This window comes from Limanda limanda, chromosome 18, assembly GCF_963576545.1.
Source record: "Limanda limanda chromosome 18, fLimLim1.1, whole genome shotgun sequence".
Lineage (NCBI taxonomy): Eukaryota > Metazoa > Chordata > Actinopteri > Pleuronectiformes > Pleuronectidae > Limanda > Limanda limanda.
Window position 1 is genome coordinate 5,288,108 of NC_083653.1, and position 16,506 is coordinate 5,304,613.

Sequence of the window (16,506 nt, forward strand, 5' to 3'; positions counted from 1 at the left end):
ACGATGAGAAGTCATTAAAGCTCTTTGGGTGGAATCAGCATAACGATGAATATGCATGTGGAACTGTTGTCTGGTCGACAGATATGACAGCTCAGTATCTGTCACAAGAATGTGTGACATGCGGACAGACGTACAGAACAACAATCCAGCCTGCACACTGACACATGGCACCCACACACAAAAACACACACATATCTATACATGTGTATACAAAGAGGGAATTCAGTATTGTTGTTGTGAGCAGAAGCCAACAATCATCATCTTCTGCAACACAATCCCCCAACACATCACTCCAGGTCTTGCAGCTGTCTGACATGCAGCCATATGGTGTGTGTGTGTGTGCGTGTTTGTTTGTGTGTTAGTGTGTGTGTACTTACACATTTGTGAGGACCATTTTCAGCATAGACCTGACAGAGTGAGGACATTTTGGCTTGTTTGAGCTTCAAGACTTTCTTTTAAGGTTAGGGTTAGAATTAGGTTCAGGTTAGGATAAGGATCATCACTAAGCTGGAAGTACAAACGTGTGTGTGTGTGTGTGTGTGTTTGTGTGTGTGTGTGTGTGTGTGTGTGTTTGTGGTGATGTAACTTAGTCAGTGCGTGGGATTGAAGGAATGAGAGAGAAAGCAGAAGCAGCCCTCACATAAGAGCAGGTATAGAACACCGTGAGCAGAGTTCATTTACGTTCACATAAGAGATGGAGCTGAATCCCATGAATATTAACATCACACAGGTTTTGATAATATAACCTCCACGGTCAAAATAACATCGGGAGGCTAATGATTATTGATTTTAAGAATCCGAAGGTTACTTTAACACAATAAACATAATTGTATTTGTATTTTGCATCATGTCCAGGTTAACCACAAGCTTCTGTAACAAGGTTAAACAAGGATTTATTTATTGCCATAAATAAAACTACTAATCCCATAACTGTACATTGTAACTGTTCGTTTCTCCTGTTTATATAAATGGAGGACATTACAGCTCCCAGAGCGTCTTGATCGCCACCTGGTGGCTGGAGTACACGTCATAAATCCCACCTGAACCAAACTAAAAAGACAAAATAAACGTTTACTGTATTTTTTTGGTAGTTGTTATCACACTGTTTGTTCAATGTTCACGGTTCTGGTGATTTTAGTTACTTTAATGCTGAAGTGTCATGATTGACAGCTGTCGTGGCCTCATCCCACATCTAACGTCTAATAGCGACCTTTTAAAGCATCAGTTCAGTTGAATCATTTCTATGGACCACATTCAATCATCATAATCATCATAAGCGCAGCGTTTATTTAGAGACACGATGGAAACAAACAAGTGCTTCCAGCTGCTCTTAACCTGGGAGGTGACGTCAAGGCCAGCGGAGGCCCTCTCTGCACACCCACTCCTAATCCTGAAATACCTGCACGGCAACTTTGATTAACTGCTGTATTGCACCCCGCCAGGCCAGACCCAGAATACACCCCCCCTCCGCCTAGCTCGGCTCCACCGCCATCGTCACCAGTGCCTCTTTTCCAAGTGGAGCCGTGGCTCGGTGGTGACGGCGAGCCAGAAAATCAGAAGAGAAAATAGACTCAGAATCACACATTCAGATGAAGCTGTGTAGGTGGAACGTTGCTTCTGGAGACAGATCTGACGCTGAATCATTTTGTCCTCCATCTTTTCATGCCACCTGTGGTTCCAATGTGCTTTCCCTAAAGCTACCTGTGATCCTGAAAACCACCCACTGCCTCCTCGACAATATTAAGAAACAAGCTGAGTGAAACAAGGTTTTCTGATCCAGAAACACCAGCCTGACTTTCCCTGTCATAAGCGAATATTGTTCTGTCATTTCTTTATGTTGTCGGGGCTCAGGTCATTAGCAAAAGGGAATTTCAGCATCACCCACACGATAACTTTGCAGTTTTGATCTGCCAATGAAAACATCATGATTCAAACGTCCAGAGCAGCTTCTCAATAGACTTGATTTGAGATTGTTTTGTAGAAACAAGCGTGTTTGCATGACTCAAGAGTGCAGCTTGGATAACTATTTTTAAACGCTTGCAAAGACGACGCAGCGCTCGTCGGAAGCACCGGCTGAAAAGTGTTTTTGTTGGTGAATCACCGCATCAGCAACTTGTCTCCGAGATCAAGCCTTAATCCTGCCTTCTTCCCTTTCAATCGCGTTAGAAACACTGAGGATGTGCAGTGTTCTCGCATGAAAGAGGCGTGTATGGGAAGATTTCTGTTTGAAAATTAATCACACTTCCTTTCTGCTCTGTGCCGTCATCACAGAAGCTGGAGCGGGGCCCAAGCAGGAGGTGGTGAACAAAATTGAATGCAGGCAAACATGCATATAAATATATATATATATATAGACATCCAAGAGAGGGGCTCCACAGCATCGGAGAGGGGCTCCTTCTCCTCTCTGATGTTTGTTTAAACCTCAGCCCCCAAATCCTGTCAGAGCATATCCACATAGGAGGACCCGCCCCCACAAATATGAGGTTCAGATCAAAAACATTGCAACTCCAATGTCTCTTCAGGACAAAAGGTCATTTCCAGTGTGGAAATGTTCAGTGTGTGTTGGCGCATGTGTGGTGGGGGCGGTCGGTGTGACTGCTGAGAGGCCGTGGAGGAGGAGGACGAGCGTGTACATATATAAATATATATAAATGTATGTGCATGTGCCCCTATGTGCGTGTTTGAACTGGGTCCAACTCCATGGGTGTCGTGATGTCATCCTCCCACCTCTGCGTCTCTGCCGGTGTTCTCACACCAGCGTGGGTCACAACAACGCTCCGGGTCCGTCCTCAGGGTGGGGGTTGTGTGTATTAATTGCCTAACGACATGTATTTTGAACTTGGATTCTGTCTGTGCCTCTGCAAACACATCTTGTTTGCCATAAGTTCCTGTTCTCTACAAAGGCTGGGATTGTGAGAATGAACGTTGTTTTTTGACGGGCAGCTCGGATTTAAATCCCCTGAGAAAACACCTGCTTTGTTGTCCTGTGCAGAAACAGAAAACAACATATATATTAGGGCTGGGCAAGTTAACTTGTTTTAATCGAGTTAACTCAAGTGATGAGTTAACTCCATTAATTATTTTATCTCGCATTAACTCAGGTTTGATTATTTATTGTTTTATTGTGAAAGTCAGGCTTTTATTTTGTGAAAGTCTGTTGCTGACTGCTGCAGAACAGGAAAAAAGAAAATAATTGGCGGAAAAACAATCGAGTTAACTCATCACTTGAGTTAACTCGATTAAAACGAGTTAACTTGCCCAGCCCTAATATATATATGTATATATATTTCAAACTTTCATTCAAACAGATTCAATATTCTTGTACTCTTGAAGTTGCAGCTATAAAATGCACACACACACACAAAGTAAATATTTGACCCTTGCTGTGCTTGGTTGGTTACAGCATCTGTCATTCAACTTGGTGGACAGGAATTCTAGGAGTGTTCACACAGAGCCGGTGGCACACGGTTTGTAATGGAGACGTTTATTTGTCTAGCTCCAACCGCTTCCTACCAAGTGCGGTTGAGCCATACGCCCCCAGGCAACAGCATATGGAGCAGGTCGGATAATACACCACCTCCAACCCATCCACAACCTGGAGTGGGTATCCCATTCAAGGTCATGGTCAAATTTTCCTCAAGTGAAGTCCATTAAACTACGTGGGTTGAGCAGGAGGAAACAGGACATGACGTATAAACTATACTGCAGAAATCAAGAGTTTTTGTTTATTCCAGTGTCGGTTCTCAAATGTTGTCGTCTTTCTTTCTTCGTCTGTGTCTTCTACTCGTATGACACCTCTTTTTCATCCTGATATATTTGTTTTCTTTAGGGTTTTTCTCTCTGTCGTGTAATATAAACCTCATCAACGCGCCCACTGCCCTCTCCAGATATTTTCCTGCTGTATTCTCACAGAGAAAAATACAGAAAAATGTCCATATTTCATTGCACCACCATGAGGTTGAATCTATTCGACTGATTTCCATGAAATTTGTCTCTGACATTTACGTCCCCCTGCAGAATGAAGTGTGATAACATTTCAGGTAGCACTACATCATGTCAAAACTTTAACTTGTCTTATGACATACTTGGAATAAAAGAAACTGTTAAAACCAAAGACATTCCCATCCGTCTCGGCTGTCAGCATTCTAATCCTTCAAGATGGTGATATTTGTGTAACTTGGATTTATAACTGGTGCATTGGATGGTTGTTCTCGTGAGTCTGTTTGGTGCAAGGATCGTATTCGATCAAAATCCCAATCAGCCTTTGACAAGATGTGAAGAAACAAAAAAAAGTTGTCAATCTGCGAGTGTTTTCTCTTTCTTCTAAAAAAACAGCAGTTTCACGAACCGTCATCCTTTTGCTGTTCTCCTCCTCCTGCCTGTATTAAAGCTTCTCGCGCTCACTCAGCCGAGCCGACCGGGCCTGCCAGTTTATCCTCACAATAACAATGTGCAACCAAACACTAATTGCACACATGCTCCAATCAAGCCTGAGTCCCCTCCGCTTATGAAAAACAAGCGCATCAAATTCTGCCTATTTTGAGAGCGTCCTGTCTGCATCACGCTCCTTAGTAAACGTGGACAAAAGAGCCAGTGTATGTGAAAACAACTTGTCGCCTTTCTTCATGTCAATCTCTATTAATGTAGGAGCGCCGCTCGAGTGGAACTTTGTGAATGGGGCCCATTCTCTTCATTCCTCGGCTTCCAGGGGCAACAGGGCCGGGAATTCCTCCGCTCTCCCTCTCCGGGTGACCGCGGTCATGTATCCGATAGGTGGTCGCACCCCATGTCTGACTTCACTGTTTTGACGTCTTAATATATCTCAGACGGGACGTCACGGTCTGATCCTGCAGCGTCGACCTCGGTGGATGTTTTGATGTCAAGTGTTTTTGGATAAAGGGTTAAAGACTGAACTTTAAAACAACCATTCCTCATTAATATTCCTGCTTTCCTCACATTCCAGCCGATCAAACCTCCAACAGGGAACACCAACCATAACAATAGAGGTCAGAGCCAAGATGTAAAAAGTGCAGAAGCTCCAACAGGGGACCTCCTAATTTGTAAAATATGAATCTAAAATAATAAGTCTCATGTTAACAAGTGACTAAAACATTGATTTTTTGTTCTCAGTTCTAAAACCAGTGTTCTCAAGCTTGTCACTGCTGCACTTGTAACAATAGTGATGCCTCACCGCTTTATGTGCACAACTAACAGGACATGTTTATAGCCATTGATTGTGGGTGATGCATCTCTTCTGTACTTTAATCCACACTGAATTGCATTTTGTAGAAAACCCAATTAGACGACATGAGCTAATCCTGAGGGAGCAGTTTTTCACTGGAGAACAATAAGCCGCCCACACAAATATCCGCCCCATGACAGTCGAGGGTGGGTAGCGCTAAGACCCGTAGAGCGACAGGAATAGAGCGGCTGTAATGACGGAAATCTTTCTCCCTTTGTCTTAATTAGATGGTTATGTAACCCTGGATGACAAATTAGAGGGATGGATGAAAGTGAAAAGTGGAGGAAGAGGCAGAGGTAGACGTGGAGAGGATGAGAATATGACGATGGGACCGTGAGCTGGTGTCAGTGGGAAAGAGATGGAATAATTATAGAGGGAAGAAAGCGACATGAGTTTGAGGACAGGGAGAACAGAGAGCAAAGTTGTGACTCTGCTCGGGTGATTGTGTAGGCGGGAGACATGAACTCCTGTGACTCTCCTGCTCTTCCCCCACTGCTGAGGCCGCTACCTGCCGAGCTGCTTTAATTAGGACACTGCTCTTTATCTCATCTAATTAATGATTAAAGAGGAAATAATTAATCGATGCGAGGTAAGCAAGCAGGTGGAGGTTGCTAAGCTGGGTTTATGGTATTTAAATAATAATCAGTGCCTTCACAATCACAAACTGTACCTATACAGAAAGTGTGTCACATTAATGATTCATGCTTAATTCATATGCATTTCATGTATGTTCTTGAGACTGGAGTCATGATTATTCTGGCATGCAGGATGTGTTTTATATCTATAAAAGATATGAACGCTCGATACTCATTTAATTAAAAGAAACTCACTGATGCTTACATTAACTTTTCATTGTCCGAGAAACAAAAAAACTGTGAAATAAATATCTCATACCCCCATATGTTTACTTTAAGTTTATGTTTTCATTGCTATTATTTATTTCGTTTTCTCAAATATGTATTTCCTTTCCTTTTAAATATCATTTTAATATGTTCTTATTGTCAAAGGTCCAGTTTTTCGTCAACTTAAATAACTGATTGATTTGGTTGATTGTGATTTGCGATCCATTCACTGTATATACTCAAAACTGCATATACTTGTCTTGTTTTTACACTGTATACATTAGTGTTTATCCCATTCATATTTGTCTATATTATAAAAATGCCAATTTCTCCATTGTAGGACCAAAAAAGGACAAAGTTCTGTTATGTTGTATTGAATGAATGATTCACAGGGTGATTGGTTGGTTGATTGATGACTTGAAGCCTGACGGTTTTTCCTCTCTCTCTCTCTCTCTCTCTCTCTCTCTCTCTCTCTCTCTCTCTCTCTCTCTCTCTCTCTCTCTCTCTCTCCTCCATCCTTCCATCCAACAAATCCTCTCTCCTCGTCTCTTCCGTCTCCTCTCCTCTCCTCTCCTCCATCCTTCCATCCTCTCTTCCTCTCTCTCTCTGTCTCTCTCTCTCCATTCCTCCATCCTTCCATCCTTCCATCCTTCCATCCAACAAATCCTCTCTCCTCGTCTCTTCCGTCTCCTTTCCTCTCATCTCCTCTCCTCTCCTCCATCCTTCTATCCTCTCTCTCTCTCTCTCTCTCTCTCTCTCTCTCTCTCTCTCTCTCTCTCTCTCTCTCTCTCTCTCTCCTCCATTCCTCCATCCTTCCATCCTTCCATCCTTCCATCCAACAAATCCTCTCTCCTCGTCTCTTCCGTCTCCTCTCCTTTCCTCTCCTCTCCTCCATCCTTCCATCCTCTCCTCTCCTCTCCTCTCCTCTCCTCTCCTCTCCTCTCCTCTCCTCTCCTCTCCTCTCCTCTCCTCTCCTCTCCTCTCCTCTCCTCTCCTCTCCTCTCCTCTCCTCTCCTCTCCTCTCCTCTCCTCTCCTCTCCTCTCCTCCATCCTTCCATCCTCTTTTCCTCTCCCTCCTCTCACGAGACTACCTCTCCTCCGGGCCCGCGGTGCTCTCGCGAGAGCGGGCTTCCGGAGGAGAGGCGGTGACGTCAGCGCGGCGGCGGCGGGGCGGGGCGAGCAGCAGCAACTTTTCGGATGAGCTGAACTTCTCTCTCCGGACGAACCGGAGACCGGAGGCGGAGCACCGGAGCACCGGGACTGGAGCGGACAGCACCGGGACTGGAGCCACACACACGGAGGCAGTCCTCCTGCTCGGTTCTCTTCTCACCCCCGGTTCTTCCCGGTGTGGCTGCCCGGGGCCGCGGCGGCTCGTTGGACGCAGGTGACGGAACAGCGACAGCGGTGGCTCTTCCCTCCGGTGCCCGGCGCCGACTGCAGATTCCCGGGGTGAGTGCTGCTCTCCTCCCGCTGCTTCTCCCCGGGGACCAGCCCCGTTAGTCCCGCATCACAACCCGGGAGCAGCCCGCTCGGTACCGGCTGGTTCATTATCTGCGTAGTGTTTTTTTTTTTTTTAAATTTCGACGGGTTAACGCTTGTTAATATCAGGTAGAAAAAAAAAAAAAAAAAAAGTTTCGTAAATAAGCCAGGGGTTTGCGCAGGTGACGTAAAAATACGTTGCGTGTAAATGTATCTTTAAATGTAGGCTAACATGTGATTGAGTTTGTATTTAACGAGCAGCTCCATCGTTAGCTTAACAGGTCGCTGGGTCTTCCAGCCAACGTTTGCCCCCCCACCGTGTTTCAAAATGAAGAATCCCTAAAGAAACAGGAAACCTCGCAGAAAGATGGAAATCACGTCCAGGCTAATTGTTGTTTAGTTTCGCCCCCCCACCCCTGTCACTGGGGATGCTAGCTGCTCCTGAGGACTTCCTGTCCCCTTCTCGATGGTCCATCCTCCACTTGTTCCAAATGTCCTTTTCTTCTACGTGATGTATGCACGTTTTCCGTCGTTTGCAGGTTTTCCTTTTGCTCTGCAGCACTTGACCAACAAGGAGCTGTGTGAGATGTGGATTCAGATCATGCAGGAGAGTTCAGCACTTTTCTCATTCTGCATCTGGGTTGTGTAGATTTGTACAAAAGCAGCAATTACCCACGAGTGGGTAAAACTGTGCATGCATGCAGAGGCACTTGCAGCAAATCCAATTAAATCAAGTTAAAGCAGTGTTTCCTCCTCAGTGTCTCATTAATCAAAATGGCCGTCTGTGTTGTCATGTCAGATTTGAGTGGTGATGTTCTAGTGCTTCACTCAAACCCACGAAGGTGTCACGAACCCCTTTGATCATCAAGGGATTTAACCCCAGAATGAGGGAACTAGAGTCCGAGGGGAAAAACACAAATGAGACAACTCCCAACACTCGCTAAAGTTGGATTCTTTGCAGGTTTATTGGTCCATTCTTGTGTCCTCTGCCACTAATGTCACCCTGAGAGTTTTTTTTTATTGTGAGTGGACCCCCTGTAGCTGCTCTGTATTCTGTTGTTGCATCCATCTCCACCTGTGGAGTCTGTCCTCGGGCTAGCAGCTTCCACCCTTCAGGGGGCTTGGGATACACTCACAGAGACCAACTCGGCTCTCTGCATTGACGAGTCCTAAATGGACGCGTCAAAGAGCTCTCGTCTCTATTCACTGGGTGGTGGCCGTGGTGGGTTTACATTCACGGCCTGAATCACAACAGCAGCATTAGGTGCATGTTCCCTCCGAGACGGCGTTGCAATAACTTCTTTGTCTGCTTTGCTTTGGAAAAATAGAAAACACAAACCCCCAAAACTCTAATGTGTTAGCAGTCGAACGTCTCCTGCCATCATCCCTCCCTCGTAGCTGCCTGTGAATGCCAAGGCTGAGTGGATCTGGCCGCTGTGTCGCATTTACAATATCAAGCAGGCTATTGAAATAGATTGTGTGTAGGTGGAGGCGTGCATGTTCTCTCACACATGTAGCTGTCTAATTACATTTTGGGGGTGGGGTGAAGAGAAAAGGGAAAATGTGGCGGCTGCTGATGGGCAGCTAATAGATTATCAAAGGGCTTTTGGGTATTTAGAGCATCCGAAACATCACTCTGGGTGTCCCTGGATTAAGTAGTTGGCTAAAAAGCTGTCTTGGAAAAACGAGCTTCAACCCTCTGCATCATAGGCACAGCAGGGGGTCTCATCAGGGGTTTCACATGGAGATTTTGTTTTCCCTGGGCTGTAGTTCATACTTGCTCGCAAAATGTCTGTGTTTAAATTTGAATCAGATGCACTGTGATCTGGATATGGCCACTCTTTTTAAAAAAAAAGAAAGCCTGAAGTGTGTAGCTTGGGTCTATCTGGGACAGCCGCGGCTTTTGGCTGTGCACAGAAACAGAGAAACCTGGCAAATGAAAAGTCAGGAGAAAGAGGACATTTCAATCTGAATGTGGCCGGCGTGCACTTTGACTCAACACATCACCGATGGATGCTGGAAATATTCCTGTTTATCTGTTTTCCTACCTCACGCACACTAGCCCAACTATGCCCCCCCCCCTCCTTCACTCGGTTACTTTCTTGCAGCCCTCCTTCTGTCTCACTTCTGTCACTTCTTCTTTACTCCTCACTTCCCACGGTTCCCACCTCCCCTCTCTCGTTACTGACGGTTTCTTTTTCCTCTCATCTTCTTTCCTGTCGTGGAAGGCCTGCCAGGACTCTGACATTCTCATCATCTCCGTCCATATCCCTCACCTTATCTCTCCTTCTCTCTCCCTCCCCCCTCGTCTCTACTTGATTTCTCCTTTGCCTTTTTTCTCTCTTTTCGTCTTCCTCCTCCTCTTTTCTGTCTCTCTGAATGCAGGAGTTTGGAATGTGAGTTCCCCTCTGTATAAGGTCTTAGGGTGGGCTGTCTCTTGAGGAATACCAGAGCAACAAATTCTCTTCAGGAGTGAATAGATTACACTCCAGGGCAGAATGATTTAATAAAACTGCAAGGCTCCAGTAAATCAGTGCTTTTCCTGCGTTGAGATGATAAAGGTGGCCATGTCGCTCAAATGCGGTGCAGGTTTCTTTACTGTAACTTCAGTGTTTCCTAATAATGACCCGTTTACAGTTCATATACTGGCGTAAAATATCTCTAACATAGTGTTTTGTGGTGTTGCTTCATCGTAGAGCTGTGTGCAGTGGATCGATTCCCTCGGCCCCTCCTTGCCCAATTTTGCTCTCTCTCTCTCACACACACACACACACACACACACAGACACACACACACACAGTTATTGACGAATGGACCCATCTGCCAAAGGCTACATCCAAGCGCGTGTTTTCATTTTTACACTAAAACGATCTTCGTCCACACGAGCGTTTTAGCTCCACATCAGTAATAATCCCAGTTCCTACTAACACACTTGAAATACATATCACTTGACCATTCCCGCACTCTGGGGCAGAAACTGCAATGGTTTGCCTTCTCCCACTGAAAATACTAGGAGTGACAAAGAACAGCAATGAAGAATAAGATTCAGGGATTATTTTTATTGGACTGACAACAGTTTGCCTTCACTCCTGGTGGTTGAATAGTGACAGAAAAGAACTGATCAGGATTAGAATGTGCGTTACACTACACTACCATATAGACCTGGAAATCTTAAATGGAGCCAGCTGTGTTTTCAGAATTCTCTTTTTCAGATTCTTGAAAACTGGAGGAGTGTGGACAGCACGTGCTATTGTAGCAACAGTGATTTATTTTAAAACCAAAACCCAGTTGTGTAATTGTGGCCGTAAAGGTTTTGTTGACCCTGTACTGGTTGGTCTTGTAAATTCACACACATCTGGCTTGTGGTGATGCTAAAATCATCATCCTCCTCTTCCTCATCTCTCACCCACAGAGCCACGTAGTCATTCATCGGGCATGTTCTATGTCTGCATATTCTATATGTTGTTCTCATTGTTGTCCTCCAAGTAACTTCTGAACTCTCTACTTCATTTCTGCTTCTGTCACGCAGGCTGTGAAGAACTGTGACTTTAAAGAAACTGCTGAAAAAACGATCAAAATGCATGTCCTGTGAGGCTATTTGACTTACTGAGGTGTTTTCTTAATGATAATTAGGATGCATTTCATCAGTCATGTGTCTTGGAAACTAAAGGTTGTAAAGGGAGAATCACACAGATGTTGCACCTGTTCTTTGAGGGCGATATTGGCATATGCTGCATCCGGTTTAGAGACTTGAGTGTATCCCTCGTAGAAAGCCTGAGTGCTCTGACAAATTTGAAGTGCAAGCCAGCATATTGTTTTCCTTTAACAAACAGCTTTTGTGGTGTTTTCTCTGATATGTGAAATTGCAGATCTCTTTTGATCCAGGGCCTTTAGCAGGAGGATAAAACGGAAACCCCACTGAGGCTTTCAGTTGGTGATGTCAGGGCCTTTAATAGCTGCTGGAGAAGAAAAGGGCTAGAGCACAAGAAGAAGCAGTTAATTTTAGCTTTTGCACCTGAGGTGAGGGCACTTAAAAGCTACATTTTCCTTGTACTGGATCCCCTTCTCTTTTCAATTTTCTACTCGCTGCTCAGTGAAATAACTTCCTAATTAAGGCTTTAAGAGTGGATTAGAGCACATGAAAGCAGAGTGGATTACCCAAAAAAAAGCTTCAGTTTCAGTTGTGACAGACGAGCAAAGGAAATCTCGGAAAACACCATTAAACAATGACCAGGCAGGCTAATCCATGCAGAAGTAAACACAGGGAACATACTGTACAGATGGGAGAGAGAGAGAGAGAGAGAGAGAAAGAGTAGCCTAGATATTATAGGAACAATGCTTAAATGTTGTCAGCAATAGCAAGAAATGAAAAGAGTATAAACGTATAAAGTAGAAACAGTATGAGCCAGGATTAGCAATCAATGCCAGACAACAGCACAAAGAGGTAAAGATAAGGAAAGATGCAGTTTAATGTGGCTATTTTTGGCTAAACCAACAATTGTCTTGAGGATTTTTATGTCTACAGAGACATTTATTTTGGTTCTGTTGGAAAGTCTCGTTGACTAGTGGCTTAGTGTTGACAAAAAGACCAAATTAGGACAATATGATCGGAACATTTTGCCCCAGTACACAAGGACATTTTATGACTTTTAAACGAGGCTCAACCGAAATAATGGATTAGTGCATTTAGTCTTTGTGTGTAAACCCGAATGTTCTAAATTTGCCGTTCAAATATGATTAAATACTTTGGTCGATTGCACATCCTGTTTATCAGTTCATCACATTTCTAATTACTCATTCATTCTGCCTTCCTCTTGATAAAAGAAACTGTTTGATTGATTCAACCTATTTGGTATTGTTGGTGTTTTGTATGGCCCACCTTGCCTTGAACGCTACTCTCGTCATTCACAGAGATGCTCAACCCAATTTGTAAACAGTTTGTTGTTGTGTTAATTATATATTTATCAAACAAACAAAGTCCCATGTTTCACCTCAGTGCTGGCACCTTCACTGAGTCGAATCAGCTGCACGTCGAGTCCTAAGCTCTTCTCAGCAGATGTTGTCACACTAAGTCGACTATGACTGCGTGACTAGGTAGTTGTCATCAGTTTTGAAACGACCACGAGGTAACAAAGCACAGGTGCAATGTGCTCATTATCGTACATCACACATTGGTTTTTGTATGATCACTCGCTCAAGATGTTGTCCAATCTTCCTCTCTTTGACTCCATGGTGACATCGGAGGAATGCGAACGAGCACGAGACTTGTATAGGACCCCGAATTCCCACCGACTGCCTCGCCATCTGTTTCCAAGCAGACAGAGCTCTCAGATTTCTGTCTCCCTCGATGACTATGAGGATCTTGCCACTCTTGTTCCGTGTCTGGGCTGGTACTAGTGATAGAGGTGCTTTACTCATCCTGTTAGATTTGTTAATTGCTGTTATGTCTCCTGTGGCATTATGGGAAAACTTGGTGTGAGAGTGTGGCGCTGCAACCAGAAATGTAATCAAGCTATTTGTCAACAAATTACTTGGCTATTTCAACACCCGAGATGTAATTTGATTGAATTTCTCACACATCCTGGGGCAATTGGTTTTAGTAGAATTAATATTGAGTAACTTGAGCTTATTCTCCATCCTACAATTAACTCCAATATACTAAATGCACCCTTTCCTTCAGATGTAGTTAGACAACATGTCATCTGAAGTTTTTACAACAGTAAACTTAGTCATGGACATAGCATCTTTGCAGAGGAGAAAGAGACACGACAAACTTTCAATTTCCTCATGTGTCGGATATGTTGCAGATACAGTACAAAGTACAGTTAAGATATTTTTTGAACTTGTGGGGATAAAAGTTATTATTTCTTTATCAAATTTCTCAAAGTTTTCTGGCAGGATTTGGAGTGAGATTTTAAATATTAATCCTCTAGTCAATTATCAAATCTATTTAGATATAGACTTTATAAAAAGGGATTAATAACTTGAAAAGTAATATGCATACATCTGCATTCTAAAAATATTGCACGTCACTGTCTGGCTCTTGTTCTGTACAGTGTGAACCATTTTGTATGTGAAGCACCGCCCTGAAAACAATGTGTGTAGTGTAACAGAATACAATGTACTATCAGTTCTGATGCAGAAATTATTCTCTACACAACACCAAACCTGCTGTGGTCATTCTGGATAGTTCAGCATGGGGTTACCTGGGTCTCCACATGAACAACACAACATGGGATAGCATTAGTGTTAACATCAAATATCTTCTTTAAGAAACCTTAGATAAAGAAAAGAGGCAGAGAACAAATACAGTACTTGCTGTCAGAAGCTCTTGGCAGCTGACAGCAACAGTCGGTACAAATGTCTGATATGAGGCGGCAGAAACCATGGCAACAATGTCAAATAGTCCACCACATTCCAAGCTTTAAATCCAGGTCCGCCTAAACTGGTTTGTAAAGTGGTGCCAGGAGCAAAATCTGGAACGAACCCATCCTACTATCTGAGTTTGACAGTAATGGCCTCAAGTCGGCAAAGCTTCAGCCAGACAGGAGCAGACTTTTGCTTTGTAGAATAGTGGGAGAAAAAAATCCTGTTTTATGAAAGATGAAAAGATAATTTTGCCAAGGAATTTCCGTTACGTGATTTGATTGTGTGGTAGAAGTGACCTGAGCTGAGGACACCTTGTAACTGCGATTCTGTCGAAGTCAGGAGATGGACACTGATTTTCATCTCAACCAAAGCTCCATCCTCGTTTTATGTGTAGCCCCAAACACCCTCTGTGTTTGCAGCTTGTTTGTCCGCCTTCTCATATCGTTGTTGACCTTGAGCTGAAATAGTTTGAACATGGCCAACCAGACGACTTATTCTTTGCAAATTGTGTGCACCAATATGTCAGTGTTATGTTATACATTCCCTTAACACTGCATTCAAACTGAGTATGTGGGGTACCATGAAAAAAAGTTCGAATTTTGTTTAATACAAAACCCATCAACACAGACTAATAAATGTTGGGGAAACAGCCCTGCAGACAAGAATGTTGTGACTTCAGTAGCTTTCTCACATCACAATTTGTCTGTAAGCTGTGAATGAATGTGTAGAAGTGTACTCTTATGCCTAAAACTGGCTGATTAACTTCACACAAGTGTTTGATTGTCCTCAGTTGATGATGTGCTGTTAATTATCAAGCACCAAAGTATAATTTTGCCACCCTGAACAATCCTACAAACCATTGAACATGACCGATGTTTACAATCCACTCTATTGTACGCCTGAATAACTTGAATAGAAACTCAAAACCTCATCCCAAAACCTTCTATAAATCATATAGGATTTGATTTAGTTTATCGTTGATGAACACCAGAACATCTATATGATGCTTGTCACTGTTTTACCTATACAACCTGCAGTTTTTCTTCCTTGTGTGAGTCCAGGCCAGTGACTCTCCACTACTCCAACACTTATCAGACAAAAAGTAAAATGCACCAAAAATAAGATCATCATCTTGAATCACTGAATAATTTATTCATGCAGGATAAGTATCGCTGGGAAATCTCTGAGCTTTCTGAAATTATCAAAAAGGACATTTCAGTCTGGACGTTTTAAAACTTAGTTGGGTAATAATTCAACTCTGACAAGATTAGATTCTGGCAAATTAGTAGAAATTTAAGTTTTTGTGTTTCATTGGATTTGCATATTTCTGCATTGAATTGACACCGGAGATGTGGTCTAGTCTTGTACCCTTTGCCCGCTTCTACACACAAAATAGCACAAAATAGATCCATAGATGTGTATATAGAGATGCTCACAGGGCTGCATATTCCAACTATGCAAGTTATGCAGAAGTATAAACCAGACTTAATGGGTCAAAAATGGAATTTCCTTGACAGTCCCTTGCTTTTCTCATGTGCCGCTGCAGGGAAACCTTCTCTGACGACACAAGTAGAGAAAACCGAGGCGCAGGATTAAAGGAAGACACATCCTGGTCATTGTTCATCGCTGCTGGATGGAGGTGGCTCTCTAATCTTTCCACATGAAGCTGGGAAAGCTGTCTTGTGTTTGCTGTAAGTTTTCTTTTTTGATCAAAAGCAGTCCATACTGCCTGTTTTATTTGAGTAAAAACATAAAAGGGACATTTTCTTCTTCTTTGTCAAACCACACATTTCAGATCTGCCGCTGCTAGGTTCAGAGAAAAAAAACCTTATTTCAGTAATAAAGTTATTTCCCAGCCTTGAAATTGATTCATTAAATGTGCTGTAATTGACAGACTCTGATTTCACTGTCAGTTTGAGTTCTTTTCTTTGGCTGTAACGTCCCACTGAGCACAAACCAAACAGATATCCCTGTGGCCATGTCGACGTTCCTGGTAATACTTCTGCCTGCGAGGGGTTAAAATACTGGAACAGACATTTCAGGCACAGATAATGTTTAATGAAAACCTCTGTAAAAAGCACATAATTAGAAATTCTATTAAAAAAAAGATATTGATTTTAAATTGACGTTCATCATCCTAGGTCAGTATCAAAAACAAAGCTGAAGTAAAGCTTCCAAATCAGGACTGTGGACATTTTTTGATTAGACTTGATTGACAGCACTGTAAATAAAAATCCCCAGCATGCACTGCACATGCGCCCAATGCGTTGCAAAGGCTGCAGCAACCCATGACCTTGGAAAGAGTAACAGAAAATAGATGGATGGATTTTTCTTGCTTTAGCTGGACTGCTGCAGCTGGTTTGCCAATAGTGATTCATGTGCTGTTATCCACGAGCTACTGTGGGTTCATGTTTGTGTTTATAATGTTTATGTTGTAATAAATATCTCAGTATAACGCATATCTGTAACTCGGTTGATCACTGGTGGTATAACAGGCTTATTGTACAAAACAGCATGGGTGCAGACTTGCAGATTAAATGGTGCTTCAATAAATGTTTCTGTATTTGGCAAATT